The sequence below is a fragment of the Hylobates moloch genome, unplaced genomic scaffold (genome assembly GCF_009828535.3).
Source record: "Hylobates moloch isolate HMO894 unplaced genomic scaffold, HMol_V3 SCAFFOLD_14, whole genome shotgun sequence".
In the NCBI taxonomy this organism is placed as follows: domain Eukaryota; kingdom Metazoa; phylum Chordata; class Mammalia; order Primates; family Hylobatidae; genus Hylobates; species Hylobates moloch.
Window position 1 is genome coordinate 71,352,646 of NW_026652289.1, and position 19,524 is coordinate 71,372,169.

Genomic DNA, 19,524 nt, shown 5'->3' on the forward strand with positions numbered 1-19,524 from the left:
TTCTCCCCCAGATCAATTAAGCTTCAATAAAACCCCAGGCCAGGTATGGTGCACTGCTCATGCCTGTAATCCCAGCACTTGGGGAGACTGAGGTGGGTGGATTGCTTGAGCCCAGGAGATTGAGATCAGCCTGGGCAACGTGGTGAAATCTCACCTATACAAAAAATACAAAAAATTATCTGGGCATGGTGGTGTGCACCTGTAGTCCCAGCTACACAGGAGGCTGAGAGGTGGGAAGATCACTTGAGCCCAGAAGGTCAAGGCTGCAGTGGGCTGTGATTGTGCCACTGCGCTCCAGCCTGGGCAACAGAGCAACACCCTGCCTGATAAAATAAAAAAATTAAAATTAAAATTAAATAAAAAATAAATAAACTCCAGCAGGTTAGGTGTAGTTAACTTATTTCTCCTGAGGGCAGACCTTGTTAGGAGGAACAGAATGCTGTGGAATATTTAAAAATGGTTCCTTTTCTCTTCTCCCTGCTGGAAGCATGAGGGAATTTTTCTCCTATATATACTGTAAAAAACTAGAACTCCTGGAGATAAAACTCACAAAAGCGTGACTTTTGTCTAATATTTCTGTAAATTTCGGGGAACATACTATGATTAGGTACCCCTGAAGTTTTAAAGTCTTGGGCTTGTTGACACCTAGCCTCCAGCAATCTGTCAGTTGCAATTCAGGTTTTTCTACTCTGGCTCTGGTTCCTGTGTATGATTCTGCTCTGGTATGTCATAACTCTCTGTGTCCGCCCATCTCTCTTTCCAATTTTGGAGGCAGCAGTTTGCTCTAAGAAGAGTTGGTGATTTTTTCACTTGCTCGGCTTTGTACTTGTTGATAGAATGGCGTGGCAGCTTCCATGTTCCTCACTTGTGGAACTGGAAATGAAGTCCCTTACTCTAATTTTTTATTATGAAAAATTTAAATATGTACCAAAATAGAATTATATAATGAACATTCATGTATCCAAAACTCAGCTCAGTCTTAATAAGTATCAGCATTTTGGCCAATATTGTTGCAAATATATCCTACTCCAACATTTTTTTCCCCACATTTCTGGAGTACTTTAAAATAAATTATAGACATCATATAATTTTTTGAGTATGTATCTCTGTCTAACAAATGGGGGCTCCTTTGTTTTTGTGATGAAAATATTCCTTATAGATAAATATACTTTGTTTTATAGATTTGTATTCCTAGTTCCTAGTCAGAGAATCTGTAGAGATGGGGTGTTTGGAGATGTGTCAAAATTTGGCAGACATTACTTTGCCTTTGAGAGATTAGTCCATGATTGGTGATTTTGTGAATCCATTAACTTTGGTTTTTGTTGTTGTTGTTGTTGTTGTTGTTGTTGTTTTGGGTTTTTTTTTGAGACAAGGTCTTGCTCTGTCGCTGGACTGTGATCTCGGCTCACTGCAGCCTCCGCCTCCCAGGTTCAAGTGATCCTTGTGCCTCAGCCTCCCTAGTAGCTGGGACGACAGGCATGTGCCACCATGCCTGGCTAATTTTTGTATTTTTAGTAGAGACAGGGTTTCACCATGTTGGCCAGGCTGGTCTTGAACTTGTGATCTCAGGTGATCCACGTGCCTCAGCCTCCCAAAGTACTGGGATTACAGACGTGAGCCACCGAGCCTGGCCCCATTAACTTGTACTTACTAGAGCATAGAAAGTTTTTGCCACTTATCCATTGCCAAAAAAAAAAATTGTATGAAAGTTTTTATGTAAGAATTTATTAGAAGTAGCTGTGTTAAGCATTAGGGAAATTTGAGGGATCTGTATTGTTGAAAAGTGAAATAATAGGCTGTAGAATTTCCTCAGGTGACCAGTTTTAAGAATGGATTGGAGAGGAAACCCATGTTCTCAGTTTTTCTTTTTTTTAATGAATGGACTTTTTTTTTCTTTTTTTTTAGACAAGTTCTCATTCTGTTGCTTAAGCTGGAGTACAGTGGCACAATCATGGCTAACTGCAATCTTGAACTCCTGAGCTCAGGTAGTCCTTCTGTTTCAGCCTCTTGAGAAGCTGGGACTTCAGGTACATGCCACTATGCCCAACTAATTTTTTAAAAAAAATTTTGTAGTTACAGGGTTTTGCTATATTGCCCAGGCTGGTCTTGAACTCCTGGCCTCACGCAATCCTCCTGCCTTGGCCTCCCAATGTGCTGAGATTACAGGCATGAGCCACTGCACCTGGCCCTGGACTTTACTTTTTAGAACTGTTTTAGGTTTACACAAAATTGAGTAGAAAGTACAAAGTTCCTGTATACAGACTTCCCATCCAATTTTCCCTATTATTAACATCTTGCATTCTTGTGATACAGTTGTTACAATTGATGAACCAATATTGATAGATTTTTTTTTTTTTTTTCTGAGACTGAGTCTAACTCTGTTGCCCAGGCTGGAGTGCAGTAGTGCGATCTCAGCTCACTGCAACCTCTGCCTCCAAGGTTCAAAAGATTCTCCTTCCTCAGTTTCCTGAATAGCTGGGATTACAGGTGTGTGCCACCACACCCAGCTGATTTTTATGTTTTTAGTAGAGACAGGGTTTTTCCATGTTGTCCAGGCTGGTCTTGAATGCCTGACCTCAGGTGATCCCCCGCCTCAGTCTCCCAAAGTGTTGGGATTACAGGTGTGAGCCACCACGCCTGGCGTTAGATTTTTATTAACTGAAGTCCACAGTTTACATTAGGGGATTCTTTTTCTTTTTTCATGAAAAAATTTTTTTTTTAAGTAGAGACAAGGTCTCACTATGTTGAGAACTTGAACTCCTGGCCTCAAATGATCTTTTTGTTTCGGCCTCCCAAAGTGATTCTTTTCTTAATACTGTGAACACAGTGGTATTGAAAACCTAACAAAATGAACCGTTATTTTAAAGTACCATCTCATATCTATCCAGTATTTAATTTCTCCCATTGTCTCAAAAATACCGTTTTACAGGTGGCTTTGTTCAAATTTGGATTTATATACAAGGCAGGCACATTGCATTATATTTTGTTGCCATGTCACAGAGTTTGTTCTCACCTACTTTTTTTTCCCTTGCCTTCCCATTTTTTTGTTGAAGGAATGAAGTTCTTAGTTTGATAAAATAGTCCAAAATCTGGATATGGCTGATTGCATCCTTGTGGTGTCTTTTAATGTGTTCTTCTATCCTTCATATTTCTTGTGAACTCCTAATTAGATCTAGAGGATTAATGAGATTCATGCTGTTGTTACTGTTGGGAAGAATTCATCACCTGCATTCATTGTTTTCATTAGGGGTTGCAAAATGGTGGTTTTCCTAATTCTCTGATTCCTTCTAAATTCCTTAACTGGAATTATTTTACAAAGTAGAATGTTATTCCATCATTTGTTTCCCTTGAAATATAGTTAGTATAGGAAGGACAGGATAAAGGGCTTGAGTTTTCTTCTCTTTTATTTATCAATTTTCGGAATAATAAGTTGTGGTCTTGGCCGGGCATGGCGGCTCATGCCTGTAATCCTAGCACTTTGGGAGGCTGAGGTAGGTGGATCACGAGGTTAGGAGATCGAGACCATCCTGGCTAATACGGTGAAACCCCGTCTCTACTAAAAATACAAAAAAATTAGCCGGGCGAGGTGGCGGGCTCCTATAGTCCCAGCTGCTTGGGAGGCTGAGGCAGAAGAATGGCGTGAACCTGGGAGGCAGAGCCTGCAGTGAGCCGAGATCGCACCACTGCACTCCAGCCTGGGCGACAGCGAGACTCTGTCTCAAAAAAATAAAAAATAAATAAATAAGTTGTGGTCTTATATGACCAGTGATTTGTTTTTTGTTTTGAGTATCATTATGAACTCATGCCTTTTTCTATATTTTATTTCAAACCATTGAAATCATTATCCTTTTGAAGCTTAAATTTCGTATCTTTGACCAGTAGAAGCCCTTTTGCATTGGCTTCTATGTTCTTCTTGTATAACTCCAGTATTCTTTGATGTCATCCTTGTTTTCTGGCACAGCAGAGTATTTCAGATGTTCCTTAAACTTTTTCTGTGCCATATTCGGAATCAGGAGACTTGTTTCTCCTAGTAACTCTGTTTCCTTGTATTGGGAAACAATTGAGACCACAGTATGACCACTAGGGTACTAATTGCTATTGGGCTAACACATTTCTCTCAATAGGTTTTAATAAGGACTGTATTTTGCTTTGTTTATTATCTTGTGCACTTTTCAACTTGTGTTATGGTATTAAAAAAAATAAATTTTCAGGAGGCTGAGGCAGGAGAATAACTTGAACCCGAGAGGCCTGAGGTTGCTGTGAACCGAGATTGCGCCATTGGACTCCAGCCTGGCTAACAGAGTGAGACTCTATCTCAAAAATAAATAAAGAAATAAATTTGTATTCTCTTTTAAATTCTAGGCCTCTTAAAAAGCAGAGATTATATATATTTAAACTTGACTTTTATATTATGCCTAGTGGCAAAATAACAGCACAAAGTATCTTTATATTCAATTATAGCATACATTTGTAAATTGATGTGGGAAGATAGGATAACATACCTATTCCATTTCTGGTTATTCATAAACTTTATTGTTGATTTTTTTTCTGAGTAAGAAAAATAAATACTGAGGTTCTGTAATAATCTGCCGAAGAGTGCTATAATTACTTGTTGACAGTTACCTTTGGATGACTAGGGCTCCGAGTCCCAAGACGTGTCATATAGACAGTCAACTCTTTATTATAATGGAAGACAGTCCCTTGGATCTTCCAGAAAATTTTCATTTGGTTAAAGGATTTGAGTTTTTTTTTTTTTCTCTTGCATATAGGTTGGTCTAATGTTTTAGGAATTCAGAATATTGTAAAATTCCTATAATAGTAAGTCCTCACTTAAGTCTCAGTTAGGTTCTTGGAAACTGCAACTTTAAGCGAAACAATGTATAACAAAACCAATTGTTTTTCCTCACCAATGTTATGACAGAATGACTTTGAACTCAATAAGGTTTTTCGAGGACTGAATTACATTACATGTTGTTTTGCTTAAAGCCCAGAACCTCTCAATGACATTAAATGAGGACTTGCTGCATTTATATTTAGTGTATCTTTTTATCAAAGGAAGTCTTCTTAGGATCTTTAAAAGTTTATACATCATTTACTGGCTTCTAATTGGTATATACATATTTACTTGAGCATAACAAAACGTTTCTCTTTTAAAAGTATTCTGTAGGCCAGGTGCCATGACTCATGCCTGTAATCCTAGCACTTTGGGAGGCCAATGCAGGAGGATCACTTGAGGCCAGGAGTATGAGATCAGCCTGGGCAGCATAGCAAGAGACCCTGTCTCTACAAAAAATAAAAAAATTAGCCAGGTGTAATCATGTGCGCCGGTGGACCCAGCTACTTGAGAGGCTAAGGTAGGAGGATCACTTGAACCCAGGAGATCAAGGCTGCAGTGAGCCATAATTATGCCACTGTGTTCCAACCTGGGTGACAGAGTGAGACCCCGTGTCTAAGTAAATAAATAAATAAAAATATTCTGTAGATCTGATTTCTCATTTATTCTTTTTTTTTTCTTTTTTCTTTTTAATTTTTTTTTTTTTTTTTTTTTTTTTTTTTTATTTTTTTTTTTTTTTTTTTTTTTTTTTTTTTTGAGATGGAGCCTTGAACTGTTGCCCAGGCTGGAGTGCAGTGGTGCCATCTCGGCTCCCTGCAACCTCCACCTCCTGGGTTCAAGCAGTTCTTCTGCCTTAGCCTCCTGAGTAGCTGGGATTACAGGAATGCTCATTTATTCTTATGTGTGTTCGCTCCATAGTATGTTCAATCTAACGATGTTGGTTATATTCAAAAATCACTAGTTAAGTCAATGATTGAATAGAAAGTTGTTTGGCCCTTCTTGCCCATCTTAGCTCTTTACTTTATGCTGCGAGTGATCAGCATCATCTCTTGTCCTTTTTCATTTTTCAGTGTACCATCCTGAGTAGAACTGATGTTTTTCTGTTTTTTTCCCTTGGATGAGAAGGTAATTAATTGAAGGATTATTTAATTATTTTAAATTTTTCTCCTTTCCATTGTCTGAAGTGAGTGGAGGTCCAACTAATACCAAAAAATAACAGAATAAATGTCATTGTTTGATAATGAAACAATTTTATTCTCAGTTATTTGGGAATTAATTTGTCTTGCCTCATATAAATTTAGGAAAAACTACATTTGTCTTTATAGGTCATGGAGAGGAAATGCTTTTGTTTTGATTTTCAGGGATTTTTTTTTTTTTTTACCCTGAAATATTGGTCCTGGATTTTATTTTTGCCTTTTAGGCTGCAGAGCACAAGCTGAGAGTTGGTTACTGTTACAGGAGAAGTAACTGTTACTGTTACAGGAGAGGAACTGCACCTGTTCTGCCTTCCCTGTTTGAAGTCTCCAGCTACTGCTGCAAAGTATGACTGCTCCTTTTTCCCAGTCATAAGAATAGAATCAATATGTAATTTCTGGATTAGACAACTGGTTTATCCAGTATAGAAAACTGTGAAAATTCCTCCACAGGGACCTTTTGTGGGAGAGCATAATAGTTACATACTGGGACCTGAAAGATTAGGGATACATCCTTACCCTTCATTCTATCCTTTAACCTTATGTAAACGTATAATCTACTCTTTTGTTTATTTCATCCTGTGCATTTTTTTTCTCCTAAAGTAACTTTTTGCTTGTCCTTGTTGATGTTCATTGTTCCACCAAAGGGTGTATGGGGGTCTCTGAGAACTTTATCTGTTGAATACATTCATTTTCACATTTTTCTCCTTGGAAGATGTAACATTATCTGTAGGCTTGGGGATTCGTTTACTCATTGTTCTGCTTTTGTTTAGAAAAATGACATGTAGAGAATAGAATAGGCCTAGAGTATTTTAAGGAGCAGAGGTCTATTTCCTTTAAATGAAATAGAATATGTGTGTCTTTGCCTGAAAACACACGTACGTATTTATATATGCTCCATATGCACAAAGAACATTTGGAATCGCATATAACTCAAGAAGCCCCTGAGGTGATTAGAATCAGAGGGGTCAGAGAAGGAGAAGATATTTTACTTTTTCCCTTTATACCCATTGTATTGTAATGTAATTAAAAGCTATTTTGTGTTGTGAACTTAATGTATACATAGTTGGTAATGGCTGGGTGCGGTGGCTTACGCCTGTAATCCCAGCACTTTGGGAGGTTGAGGTGGGTGGATCACTTGAGGTCAGGAATTCAAGACCAGTCTGGCCAGCATGGTGAAACCCTGTCTCCACTAACAATACAAAAATTAGCTGGGCCCGGTGGTGCACACCTGTAGTCTAGCTACTCAGGTGGCTAAGGCAGAAGAATCACTTGAACCTGGGAGGTGGAGGTTGCAGTGAGCTGAGATCGTGTGACTGCACTCCAGCCTGGGTGACAGAGTAAGACTCCATCTCAAAAAAAAAAAAAAAGTTGGTAATATCTTATGTGTCGGGACATCTATACTACTTGTTTGAGTGCTAACGATATGGTAGAACAGTGCTACTGAATGTTAGGCTCATTGATACTTTATCTTGTTTTAGTATCATTCATATATAACTAATACCCAGTTCGTGCATAAACCCTCCCTCCATTTCACTAATAAACATTTTTAAGAGTGTAAGTGGTCACAATAAGAAACTTAAAAATCAACCCAACAGAATAAAGTAAGTTTCCTTTAAGCCCCTCACTTTCTTCTCCACTGTTAACTGCTGTTACCGGTTTCCTGTGTATTTTCCAGAAATGTTCTATTCATATTATAATCAGCTCTATATATGTATAGATATATATATATACACACATCTATATGCACACATATATAAAATCGTATATCTAAAATAATATATATAATAATCCATATGTTTATATATGTATGTATATATAAAATCCCCCTCCATTACCCACCTTCCACAACAACATATGGAATCAAACTATATAGGCTGTTCTGCAACTCACTGTGTCCCTTAAATTCAGTCACTAAGATTTATTTTCTATTCACCTTAATGTTTTTCAGCAAGAGTGATCCTTCTAACATACTAAACAGTTATGTCACTCCCCAGCCTTTGCTAGAAACTATTCATAATCTTCTTTTTCTCATGTAAAGTCCACACACTGTAACATGGTATACAAAACACTGAACTGACCCCTGCCTGCTTCTTCTGCTTTTTCTTTTTTTTTTTTTTAATTATACTTTAGGTTTTAGGGTACATGTGCACAATGTGCAGGTTTGTTACATATGTATCCATGTGCCATGTTGATTTCCTGCACCCATTAACTCGTCATTTAGCATTAGGTATATCTCCTAATGCTGTCCCTCCCCCCTCCCCCAACCCCACAACAGTCCCCGGAGTGTGATGTTCCCCTTCCTGTGTCCATGAGTTCTCATTGTTCAATTCCCACCTGTGAGTGAGAACATGCAGTGTTTGGTTTTTTGTCCTTGCGATAGTTTACTGAGAATGATGTTTTCCAGTTTCATCCATGTCCCTACAAAGGACATGAACTCATCATTTTTTATGGCTGCATAGTATTCCATGGTGTATATGTGCCACATTTTCTTAATCCAGTCTATTGTTGTTGGACATTTGGGTTGGTTCCAACTCTTTGCTATTGTGAATAGTGCCGCAATAAACATACGTGTGCATGTGTCTTTATAGCAGCATGATTTATAGTCCTTTGGGTATATACCCAGTAATGGGATGGCTGGGTCAAATGGTATTTCTAGTTCGAGATCCCTGAGGAATCGCCACACTGACTTCCACAATGGTTGAACTAGTTTACAGTCCCACCAACAGTGTAAAAGCGTTCCTATTTCTCCACATCCTCTCCAGCACCTGTTGTTTCCTGATTTTTTAATGATGGCCATTCTAACTGGTGTGAGATGGTATCTCACTGTGGTTTTGATTTGCATTTCTCTGATGGCCAGTGATGATGAGCATTTCTTCATGTGTTTTTTGGCTGCATAAATGTCTTCTTTTGAGAAGTGTCTGTTCATGTCCTTTGCCCACTTTTTGATGGGGTTGTTTGTTTTTTTCATGTAAATTTGTTTGAGTTCATTGTAGATTCTGGATATTAGCCCTTTGTCAGATGAGTAGGTTGCAAAAATTTTCTCCCATTCTGTAGGTTGCCTGTTCACTCTGATGGTAGTTTCTTTTGCTGTGCAGAAGCTCTTTAGTTTAATGAGATCCCATTTGTCAATTTTGGCTTTTGTTGCCATTGCTTTTGGTGTTTTAGACATGAAGTCCTTGCCCACGCCTATGCCCTGAATGGTATTGCCTAGGTTTTCTTGTAGGATTTTAATGCTTTTTCTGTCGAAAATGTTGGGCTTATACCCAGAGTGCTGGTCATCCTGAACTATTTTCAGTTTCTTTTCTTTCTTTTTTTTTTTTGAGACAGAGTCTTGCTCTGTCACCGAGGCTGGAGTGCAGTGGTGTGATCTCTGCTCACTGCAAGCTCCGCCTCCCGGGTTCATGCCATTCTCCTGCCTCAGCCTCCCAAGTAGCTGGGACTACAGGCGCCCACCACCATGACCGGCTAATTTTTTTTTTTTTTTTTTGTATTTTTAGTAGAGACGGGATCTCACCATGTTAGCCAGGATGGTCTCAATTTCCTGACCTCGTGATCCACCCTTCTCAGCCTCCCAAAGTGTGGGGATTACAGGCATGAGCCACCGCGCCTGGCCATATTTTCAGTTTCTTAAGGCTTACAGCCTCTCACCTGCAAACTGCTTCTTTTTTCTCACACTTTGAGTAATTCCTGCTTTTTTTTCCTTCTTTTAAAAAATGTATAATAGTCCTAATATTTATAAAAGTCCACAGGTCATACAAGATTCAAAGACAAGAAGGAAAGTACAATTAAGAACTTCACTTTTTTTCACATACATATAATGTCCAAAAGTATATATGCCTTAAAAAAATGTGATTCTACTAACTTGCTTTTTCCCTCTTCCTCAATAAGATTATTACAGGATTTATTTTTAATTTTTAATTAAGATCCAGGTTATACAAGTAGTGTAAAATAATGAGTTCTACAAAGTTTGTTAAGAAAAACAGTAGTCCGGGTTCTGGTTCCAGATAAGATGGAGTAAGCGCACTTCACTCTGTCTCTCCCACTGAATGCAGCTAAAAACCTGGGCATAATTCTTGGAGCGGCTATTTGAGGACTCTGAAAAGTAAATCGTAGGAGACAAACTGGGGAAGAAGACCAAAATTCAAAGTACCATTGAACCAGCAGTGAGTTTACCATTTTTTTCTTCCAGTATGCCCCAGCCTGAACTTAATGTATCCTGCAACTTGGAAGTGAGCATTGACATGGACAGAAAATGCGTCGACAGAAGTCTTCTAGTTCTGACTCAAGGAGGAGGAAAGGGGTCTCCTAATGCCCAGAGAAAGCATGGAAATCCTACATCTTTCTCTCTTTTTTTCTTTTCTTTATTCTCTTATACCCAGGCCTCAAACAATCCTTGACAGTGGCTGCAGTGGCCTCAATGGGGGCAGACGAGAGCCTAAAATAGAGGGAGAGGATCCTTCTTCTCAGATTGGAGGAACTGTGGTCTGAAGAGAGTTGGGCAAATCCCCACTGCTTTTTTTCTCCCTCTGCTGTTCTGTTGCTTGGCCCTGCCTGATGTGAGCACAGTCATGGGAAGTACTCTGCAGTGCAGTGTTAATAAAGCCTCAGAGTTCTGCTGGACGACTGGAAAAGGGGAGCCCCACTGAAATGAAAGATTGTAGAAGAGGGAAGAACTTGGGACACTGACCACCTAAAGTTGCTTTTGGACTCCTGAGCTGACTTCCAATCTGTGCATGCATGGGTCCAATCCTAAACAGCACATATGGACTTTGAGAATTGAATTATGGGATAGACCACTGCCCACATCCCAAATGGGAAACCACGTGGGGTACTTATGGAACACATTAAATAGAACTGCAGAGGCTTTGAAAACTGAATTGACATTAGAAATACAACCTACAGAAGGCCGGTCAGAACTTGAAGCATGAACTCAACTGGGTCAATTACTGGCTGAAGCAAAAATACCAACATTCTTGGTGGGACTTAAATAAGACCTAGAGTCTCATAACATAATATTCAAAATGTCCAGAATACAACCTAGAATCACTCAGCTTAGAAAGAATCAGACAAATCTGAACTCATATAGAAAAAGATAGAACGTAGATGCCAATGCTAGTATCATACAGATGTTAAAATTATATTAAAAAGACTTTAAATCAGCCATTATGACTTTTCTACAAGAATAAGCAGGAAGATAGACAATCTTAGCAAGGGAATAGAAGATATAAAGAACAACTAAATGGAACATTTAGACCCAAGATGTACAATTACAGACATAAAAAATCTCACTGAATGGGCTCAATAGCAGAACGGACATGATAGATGAAAGATTCAGTGAACTTGAAAACAGATCAATAGAAATGATCTAATCTGAACAACAAAGAAAAAACATGTAAAAAAGTAAATAGAGCCTCAGTGACCTATGAGATAATATCAAAACATCTTACATTTGTGTCATCAGCAATCCAGAATGAGACTGAGTTTGGTGCAGCAAAGATATATAAAGAAATAATGACATACAGACTGAAAAGGAGGAAATAAAACTGTTCGTGTTTGTGGATGACATGATTGTCTATATAGAAAATCCCAAGAGTCATAAAAACTTCCTAGAATAAGTGAGTTTAGCAAGTGATACAAGATCAGGCCACAGAAAGCAACCATATTTCTGTGTACTAGCAATGAATAATTGAGAACTGAATTTTTTAAATTTTCAGTTGCCCCCCAAAAAATACGTAGGGTATAAATGTAACAAAATATATGCAGGATCTGGGCTGGGCACAGTGGCTTACGCCTGTGATCCCAGCACTTTGGGAGGCTTAGGTGGGTGGATCACCTGAGGTCAGGAGTTCGAGACCAGCCTCACCAACATGGAGAAACCCCGTCTCTACTAAAAATACAAAATTAGCCGAGCATGGTGGTGCATTCCTGTAATCCCAGCTACTTGGGAGGCTGAGGCAGGATAATTGCTTGAACCCGGGAGGTGGAGGTTGCGGTGAGCTGAGATCGCACCATTGTACTGCAGCCTGGGCAACAAGAGTGAAACTCCGTTTCAAAAACAAAAAAGTATATGTATATATTCTGTGTGCTGAAAACTATAAAACCCTGATTAAAGAAATAAAATAAGATTTAAATAAATGGAGAGGCATACCATATTCATTAATTGGAAGGTTCACTATAGTAAAGATGTTGATTCTCCCCAAATTGATCTATGGATTTAATGAAATAATAATAAAAAATCCCAGCAGTACTTTTTGTAGTTATGGAGAAGCTGATTCTAAAGTTAATATAGAAAGGCAAAGGACCTAGAGTAGCCAAAACAATGTTGAAAAAGAAGAATAACGTTGGAAAAAAAATCAAGCCACATAGAGAATAGATTTTAAGTGTTCTTATTAAAAATGTTGTGTTTATGAGACGTTAGTTTGAGCCATTCCATCGTTTATACATGTCTTCAAAACATCATGTTTATACAATAAAAATGTATAATTTTCATCAATTAAAAAATACATAGTAAGACCCACAAAACATCTCTATTAACTAAGAAAAAAAAAAATTAACTCAACATGGTTGTACATGCTTGTAGTCCCCTGCTGCTCGGGAGGCTGAAATGGGAGGATTGCCAGAGCCCAGGAGTTTGAGTGCACTATGATTGTGCCACCGTACTCCAACCTAGGCGACAAAGTGAGATCCTGTCTAAAAATATAAAATATAAGCAAAGAAACTATATGATTTTAAAACTTAGTACAGAACTAGGATAATCAAGACTGTGGTATTGGCAAAGGGGTAGACATATAGATCAAGTGGAATAAAATAGAGATTTTGGACATAGGCAGACCCACTCAAAGAAGGCCAATAATAATCTACAAAGTTACAAAGGCAATTCAGTGGAAAACAAATAGTCTTGGTGTTGGAACTATCAGGCATCGTTTTACAAAAGTAATGAACCTCTGCCTAAACTACACACATTATGCAAAAATTTACTTAAGATGTACCACACATCTAAACGTGAGATATAAAGCTGTATAACTTTTAGAAGAAAACATGGAGAAGATCTTTGTAACTTGAGTTTAGGCAAGAAGCTTGTGAAATGACAACAAAAGCATGATTCATAAAATTAAAAAATTGATAATTTGGATTTCATTAAATTAAAAACTTTGCTTCCAAAAGACATTATGAAGAGAATGAAAAGACAAGTTACAGAGTGGAAGAAAAATATTTGCAAATCACCTGCAAAGGACTTATTTTCAGAATATATAAAGCACTCTGAAAACTCAACAATAAGAAAACAAACAATTAAAAATATTTGATAAGCTTTTACAGGTACTTCAAAGAAGATATAGAGTGTTAGTTCATGAAAAGATGTTTAACATGACTAAACATTAGGAGAATGCACAGTGAGATACCATGGCACACCATTAGAATGGCTTAAACTATACTTCTGACTGGCTGCAACCTGGGGCTCCCTTGATTCCCCCCTCCTTGGGTTTGATTAACCTGCTAGGATGGCTCGCAGAACTCAGGGAAACATGTTTACCAGTTTATTAAAAAGGATATTGCAAAAGATAGATGAACAGCTGGATGAAGAGATGGATAAGTGTGAGATATGGGGGAGTGGGGAGCTTCTGTGCCCTCTCTGGGTAGGCCACCCCCCAGCACTTTCACTTATTCAGCAAACCAGAAGCTCACACATCTCATTGTTCAAGAGTCTTTATAAAGCTTAATCTCTAGCCCCTCCCACTCACCTTTCCTGGAGGTTGGTGGGTGAGGCTGAAAGTTCCAATCCCCTCCTCTAAGCACTTTGTCTTTCTGGTGACTGGCCCTGTCCTGATTATATAGGGGCTTCGTCCAAGTTACCTGATTAACATAAACTCAGGTGTTATCAAAAGAGTAATAAGTAACAAAGACATTTCTATCACTCAGAAAATTCCACAAGTTTTAGAAACCAGGTGACAAGTACCAGGGACAGAGACTAAATATATTTCATATTATAGTTGGCTGTTCCTGTCAGTGGGTTCCACATCCATGCATTCCACATCTGTGGATGCAACCAACCACAGATTGAAACTATTAGGAAAAAGGCTGGGCATGGTGGCTCACATCTGTAATCTCAGCACTTTGGGAGGCCGAGGTGGGGGGATTATTTGAGGTCGGGAGTTCGAGACCAGCCTGGCCATCAGCCTGTCTCTACTAAAAATACAAAAATCAGCCGGGCATGGTGGTGCACGCCTGTAATCCCAGCTTCTTGGGAGGCTGAGACATGAGAATTGCTTGAACCTGGGAGGCGGAGGTTGCAGTGAGATGAGATCAGTCCACTGTACTGGACTGCCTGGGTGACAGAGCAGACTCCGTCTCAAAAAAAAAAAAAAAAGAAAAAAAATTAGGAAAAAAATACTGCGTCTGTACTAAACATGTATAGACTTTTTTTTCCTGTAACTATTTCCTAAACAATCAGTATGGCAACTATTTGCATAGCATTTACATTGTATTAGGTATCGTAAGTAATCTAGAGATTATATATAGTCATGCATCACACAACAGCATTTTGTTCAGTGACAGACAGTGGTCCTATAAGATTATAATGCTATGTTTTTAGTGTACCTTTTGCACGTTTAGGTACATAAATACTTACCATCGTGATATAACTGTCTATAGTATGCAATACAGTAACATGCCATACAGGTTTGTAGCCTAGGAGCAATAGGCTATACCATATAGGCCTAGGCATGTAGTAGGCTATACCATCTAGGTTTTTGTAAGCACACCCTATGATATTTGCACAGTGCCTAAATCACCCAAGGATGCATTTCTCAGAACATATCCCTGTCGTTATGCAAAGCCTGACTGTATATGAGAGGATATGCCTAGGTTACATGGAAAATAGTGCCCCATTTTTTTTTTTTTTTTTTTTTTTTGAGATGCAGCCTTGCTCTGTTGCCCAGTCTGGAGTGCAATGGTGCGATCTCAGCCCACTGCAACCCCCGCCTCCCGGGTTCAAGTGATTCTCCTGCCTCAGCCTCCTGAGTAGCTAGGATTATAGGTGCCCACTGCGATGGGGTTTCACCAGGTTGGCCAGGCTGGTCTTGAACTCCTGACCTCAGGTGATCCACCCACCTCGGCCTCCCAAAGTGCAGGGATTACAGGCATGAGCTACTGCGCCTGGCAGGTACCCCATTTTATATCAGTGACTTGAGCATTGGTGGATTTCGGTATCCAAGGGAGGTCTTGGAACCAGTCCCCCATGGATACCAAAGGACAACTGTATACCACAGTGGCATATAAGGTTTTAGCTTACTTTTCTTGTCTGATCATACTTCCCACCTCAGCCCACCTTAACTCGTATCAAGTCCTCTACCCTGTCAGCTCTATTAATTATTTATCACATGTACTTAGATCCTTTATGACTTTGTGGGTGACCTTCTTTTAGAATACTCTTCTCAAAAACTTGTAAAATCTAGTGATTTAATGCTCATGTGAAGCCTCATAAGCCAAATTTTTGAATCTTCTTTATATCCATAGCAGTTTATATATAATATTATAGAACTCATACTGTATTACTTTTTCTGTTCACATATCTTGGCTGTGAACTCTTTGAGGGCATGGATCTTACTTAATTTATCTTGTATTTCTAGTGCCTACTTTAGTACTTGGCATATAGTAGGTCATCCTGTTTCTGTTCTGTCCCAGTCTTTCTTTCCCTTTTAGTTTTAATACTTACAGACAAGGTGTTACTTGACTTTAAAATCTGTTTCTGTAATTTCCGGGCATAATGGTTAAGAGCAAAGGCTCTGGAATTAAACTGCTTCATGTTCTGGTTGTAATTTTGGACAAAGTAACCTCCCTAAGCCTCTATTTCTATATCTGAAAAATGGAGAATATAATAATACTTACATTATTGGCAGGATTACATGCATGTAACATGCTTGATATAGAGACTGGCATAAAATGCTTGCATATTATGTGTGCATATTATGCTTATTTATTTATTTATTTATTTAGAGACAGGGTCTCACTCTGTCACCCAGGCTGGAGTCAGTGGCATGATCACAGCTCACTGCAGCCTTGACCTCCCAGGCTCAACTGAGCCTTCCACTGCAGCTTGCTGAGTAGCTGGGACTACAGGCATGCACCCCCACACCTGGCTAATTTTTGTATTTTTTGTAGAGATGGGGCCTTGCCATGTTGTCCAAGCTGGTAACTCCTGGACTCAAATAATCCTCCCACCTCAGCCTTCCAAAGTGTTGGGATTACAGGCATGAGCCACTACTCCTGGCCCATATTATGCATATTTTATTAGCCATTATTCTATTCATTTATTTACACATATTCATTGAGCATTTAAATCACTCTTTACTGTGCCAGGTATTGTGGGTATTGTGCCAGGTACTGTTACAGCCTAGCAGGTTCTTCTTGCCTGCTGCACAGAAAAAGCCAATACACTGAGACTGGTGTTGCAGCAGAGAGTTTAATAATTGCAGTGTGGCTCATTGAGGATGATGTGTGATATTTCTCAAATCTGCCTCCCTGAAAATCTGACAACTAGGGTTTTAAAGGATAGTTTGGTGGGCAGGGGGCTAGGGAATGGGCACTGCTGATTGGTTGAGTTGGGGGTGAAATCACAGGGGTATTGAAAATATCTTCATGTGCTGAGTCATTCCCTGGGTGGGGGACACCTGGGTGGTGTCAGTTGGTCTGCTAAAAAATACCTCAAACAGCAGTCTTAGGTTTCACAATAGCAATGTTATCAGTAGGGGCAATTGGGAAGTTACAAATCTTTTTTTTTTTTTTTTTTTTGAGACCAAGTCTTTCTCTGTTGCCCAGGCTAGAGTGCAGTGGCGCAATCTTGGCTCACTGCAGCCTCCTCCTCCCAGGTTCAAGCAATTCTTCTGCCTCAGCCTCTTGAGTAGCTGGGACTACAGGCATGCGCTACCATGCCCGGCTAATTTTTGTATCTTTAGTAGAGATGGGGTTTCACCATATTGGCCAGCCTGGTCTCAAACTCCTGAACTCATGATCCGCCCACCTCAGCCTCCCAAAGTGCTGAGATTACAGGCGTGAGCCACTGTGCCCAGCCGGAAGTTACAAATCTTATCACCACCAGCTAGTGACTCCTGAGTAGTAGGCAATTACAAAAAGGCAAGTTAGGAAACAATGACTAGTTATTATATAACTATACCTAAACCTTAACAGAATTCAGGCCCCTACCGTAATCCTGTTTTTGGCCTTTCATTAGTTTTATAAAAGCAGTTTCTGTCCCCAGAGAGTGGGCTTATTTTGAGAAGGAGCCAGTGTCATCCTTGCTTTAAAGTTAAACTGTAAACTAAATTCCTCCCATAGCCAGCTTGGCCTGTGTGTAGGGATGAGCAAAGGCAGTTAGCTTGTGAGGTTAGAAGAAAGATAGAGTCAGCTATGTTGGATGTCTCTCACTGTTACAGTTTTTGCAAAAGTGTTTTTAGTACCAGAACAAGATAGATATGGTCCCTGTACATGACAGAAAAGCAGTCTTAAGGGATGGATAATACAAGGAAAACACTATTTAACTTATGTTTTGTTTCTTTGAAGCTGGAGGAGAAGAATAAGTTGCTAATGACCATCATTTTATCCTTTCATTCTTACTACAATGTAATAGATAACACTGTTTTGCAAATATATGTAAAATACATGTTAAGTGATCAACATGTACTGTGTACATTGTGAATTATTGTGTTCTCCATTGCACCCATTCTTGCTAGCTTATACTCCCTTTTTAAACAAAAACATAGACAATGATAGAGCAGTCTTATAACTGGTTGATAACACAGGTGCAAAGAAATTAGTCTTTTTTTTTTTAAGGGAAGGGGTCTTGCTATGTTGCCCAGGCTGGTCTCAAACTCCTGGCCTCACGCAATCCTCCCATCTTAGCTTCCCAAGTGGCTGGGATTATAGGCAAAGCCACTGCACCTGGCTTTGCTGAGTCTTAATTGCATTTATGTTTTAAGTCAGTTAGGAGGCAAATTTTTTTTAGTGTTTCATCAGTCTACCAAATCTTCGTCTTTAAGCTTTGGCCTGTTACTCTTTCTTACTTTCAAGCAAGCTCCTTCAAAGGCTGTCTGCCCTCATATTTCATATTCTCTTTACTCTTTAACCCATTATAAACTGGCTTCTGCCCCTTGACTCACTAATGACTTCCGGTTTATGTTAGTACTTCTCAGCCTTTCTATGTACTTGTCAATGTCCACTTCTGCCCTCATGAAGTGTTCTTCTCCCTTGGTTTCTGTGATACGGCTCTCTCAGTTTCCTCCTATCTTTCAGGCTATTCCTCTATTTCCTTGAGGGACTCTTATTTTTGCTCATGCTTTGAATGTTGCATTTTTCTAGGGCAGGCATGGTGGCTCATGCCTGTAATCCCAGCACTTTGGGAGGCTGAGGCGGGAGGATTGCTTAAGCCCAGAGTTTGAGACCAGCCTGGGCAAGATAGTGAGACCCTGTCTTTAAAATAATAATAATAATAATTAATGTTTCATTTTCCAAATTATGTGCTTAAGTTTCTTTTCTTCTTATATTACATTCTTTTACTTGTCAATCTTCCATGTATTGTCCATGAACTAATGGTTCCTCGATGTACATCTGGAGCTCTGCCTTTTGGTCTCAGGGCCAGGCCTGAACTTACAATGTCTACTGAATTCACTTGATTGTCCTAAAATTCAACATTTTAGTATCCCTTAAAATCTATACAGCCTACTATATTCTCTTATTTTGGTACAACTTTTCATTTAATTTTGCCAATTCTAGTAAAAAACTACGTCTTTAATATTGGTCAGATTTATCTTATTTTATCTATCTCTAATCCCCTTATTCTTTCTCCTGGATATTGTAACTATCCCCCAGAGTGACCTTCTCCACTAGAATTGACCCCTTTGTGGTCTACCCTCCTCATTGCTGCCACAGTGTTTTAGTATGTTATTCTTTATCTTAAAATCTTTTCGATACTTCTCATTACCCTGCAGTAGTTTTCAAATATCTATCCATGCCCTACCTGCTTTAGGATCATTTAAAGAACTTTTGAGGTCAGGTGCAGTGGCTTATGCCTGTAATCTCAGCACTTTGGGAGGCTGAGGCAGGCAGATCGCTTGAGCCCTGGAGTTTGAGACCAGCCTGGGCAACATGGTAAAACCCCATCTCTACAAAAAATACAAAAATCAGCCAGATGTGGTGGCGCACACCTCCAGTCCCAGCTACTCGGGAGGCTCAGGTGGGAGGATCATTTGAGCCCTCCAGGAGGCAGAGGTTGCAGTGAGCCAAGTTCATGCCACTGCACTTCAGCTTGGGCAACAAAGTGAGACCTTGTCTCAAAAAAATAAAAAATAACAATGAGCTTTTGAAAAGTTCATATTCTTTATCTTTCTCCACAGATTCTGAATCAATATAGAACTGAGGAATCTTTAAATTAAAGTTTTCCACTGCCTTCGGGTCAGTGGTGTCAGAAAACAAAAATAAAGTTTTCCAGCTGGTTTTCATAAG

The 19,524-nt window shown here is 39.2% G+C and overlaps 1 protein-coding gene across 8 annotated transcripts in view; it reads left to right on the forward strand.

Moving 5' to 3' along the window:
* The window catches only part of TTBK2 (tau tubulin kinase 2), a 179,570-nt gene that overhangs the window by 62,964 nt on the left and 97,082 nt on the right, over nucleotides 1-19,524 (forward strand). The window contains exon 1 of one of the 8 annotated variants that reach the window (XM_058427581.1): nucleotides 4,258-4,302. The exons of 6 other annotated variants lie outside the window; for them this stretch is intronic. The gene's annotated coding sequence lies outside the window, so the exon portion shown is untranslated. Of the gene's footprint in view, nucleotides 1-4,257; nucleotides 4,303-5,611; nucleotides 5,960-19,524 lie in introns of those variants that run through there. One more of the 8 variants, XM_058427580.1, reaches the window with a different exon arrangement.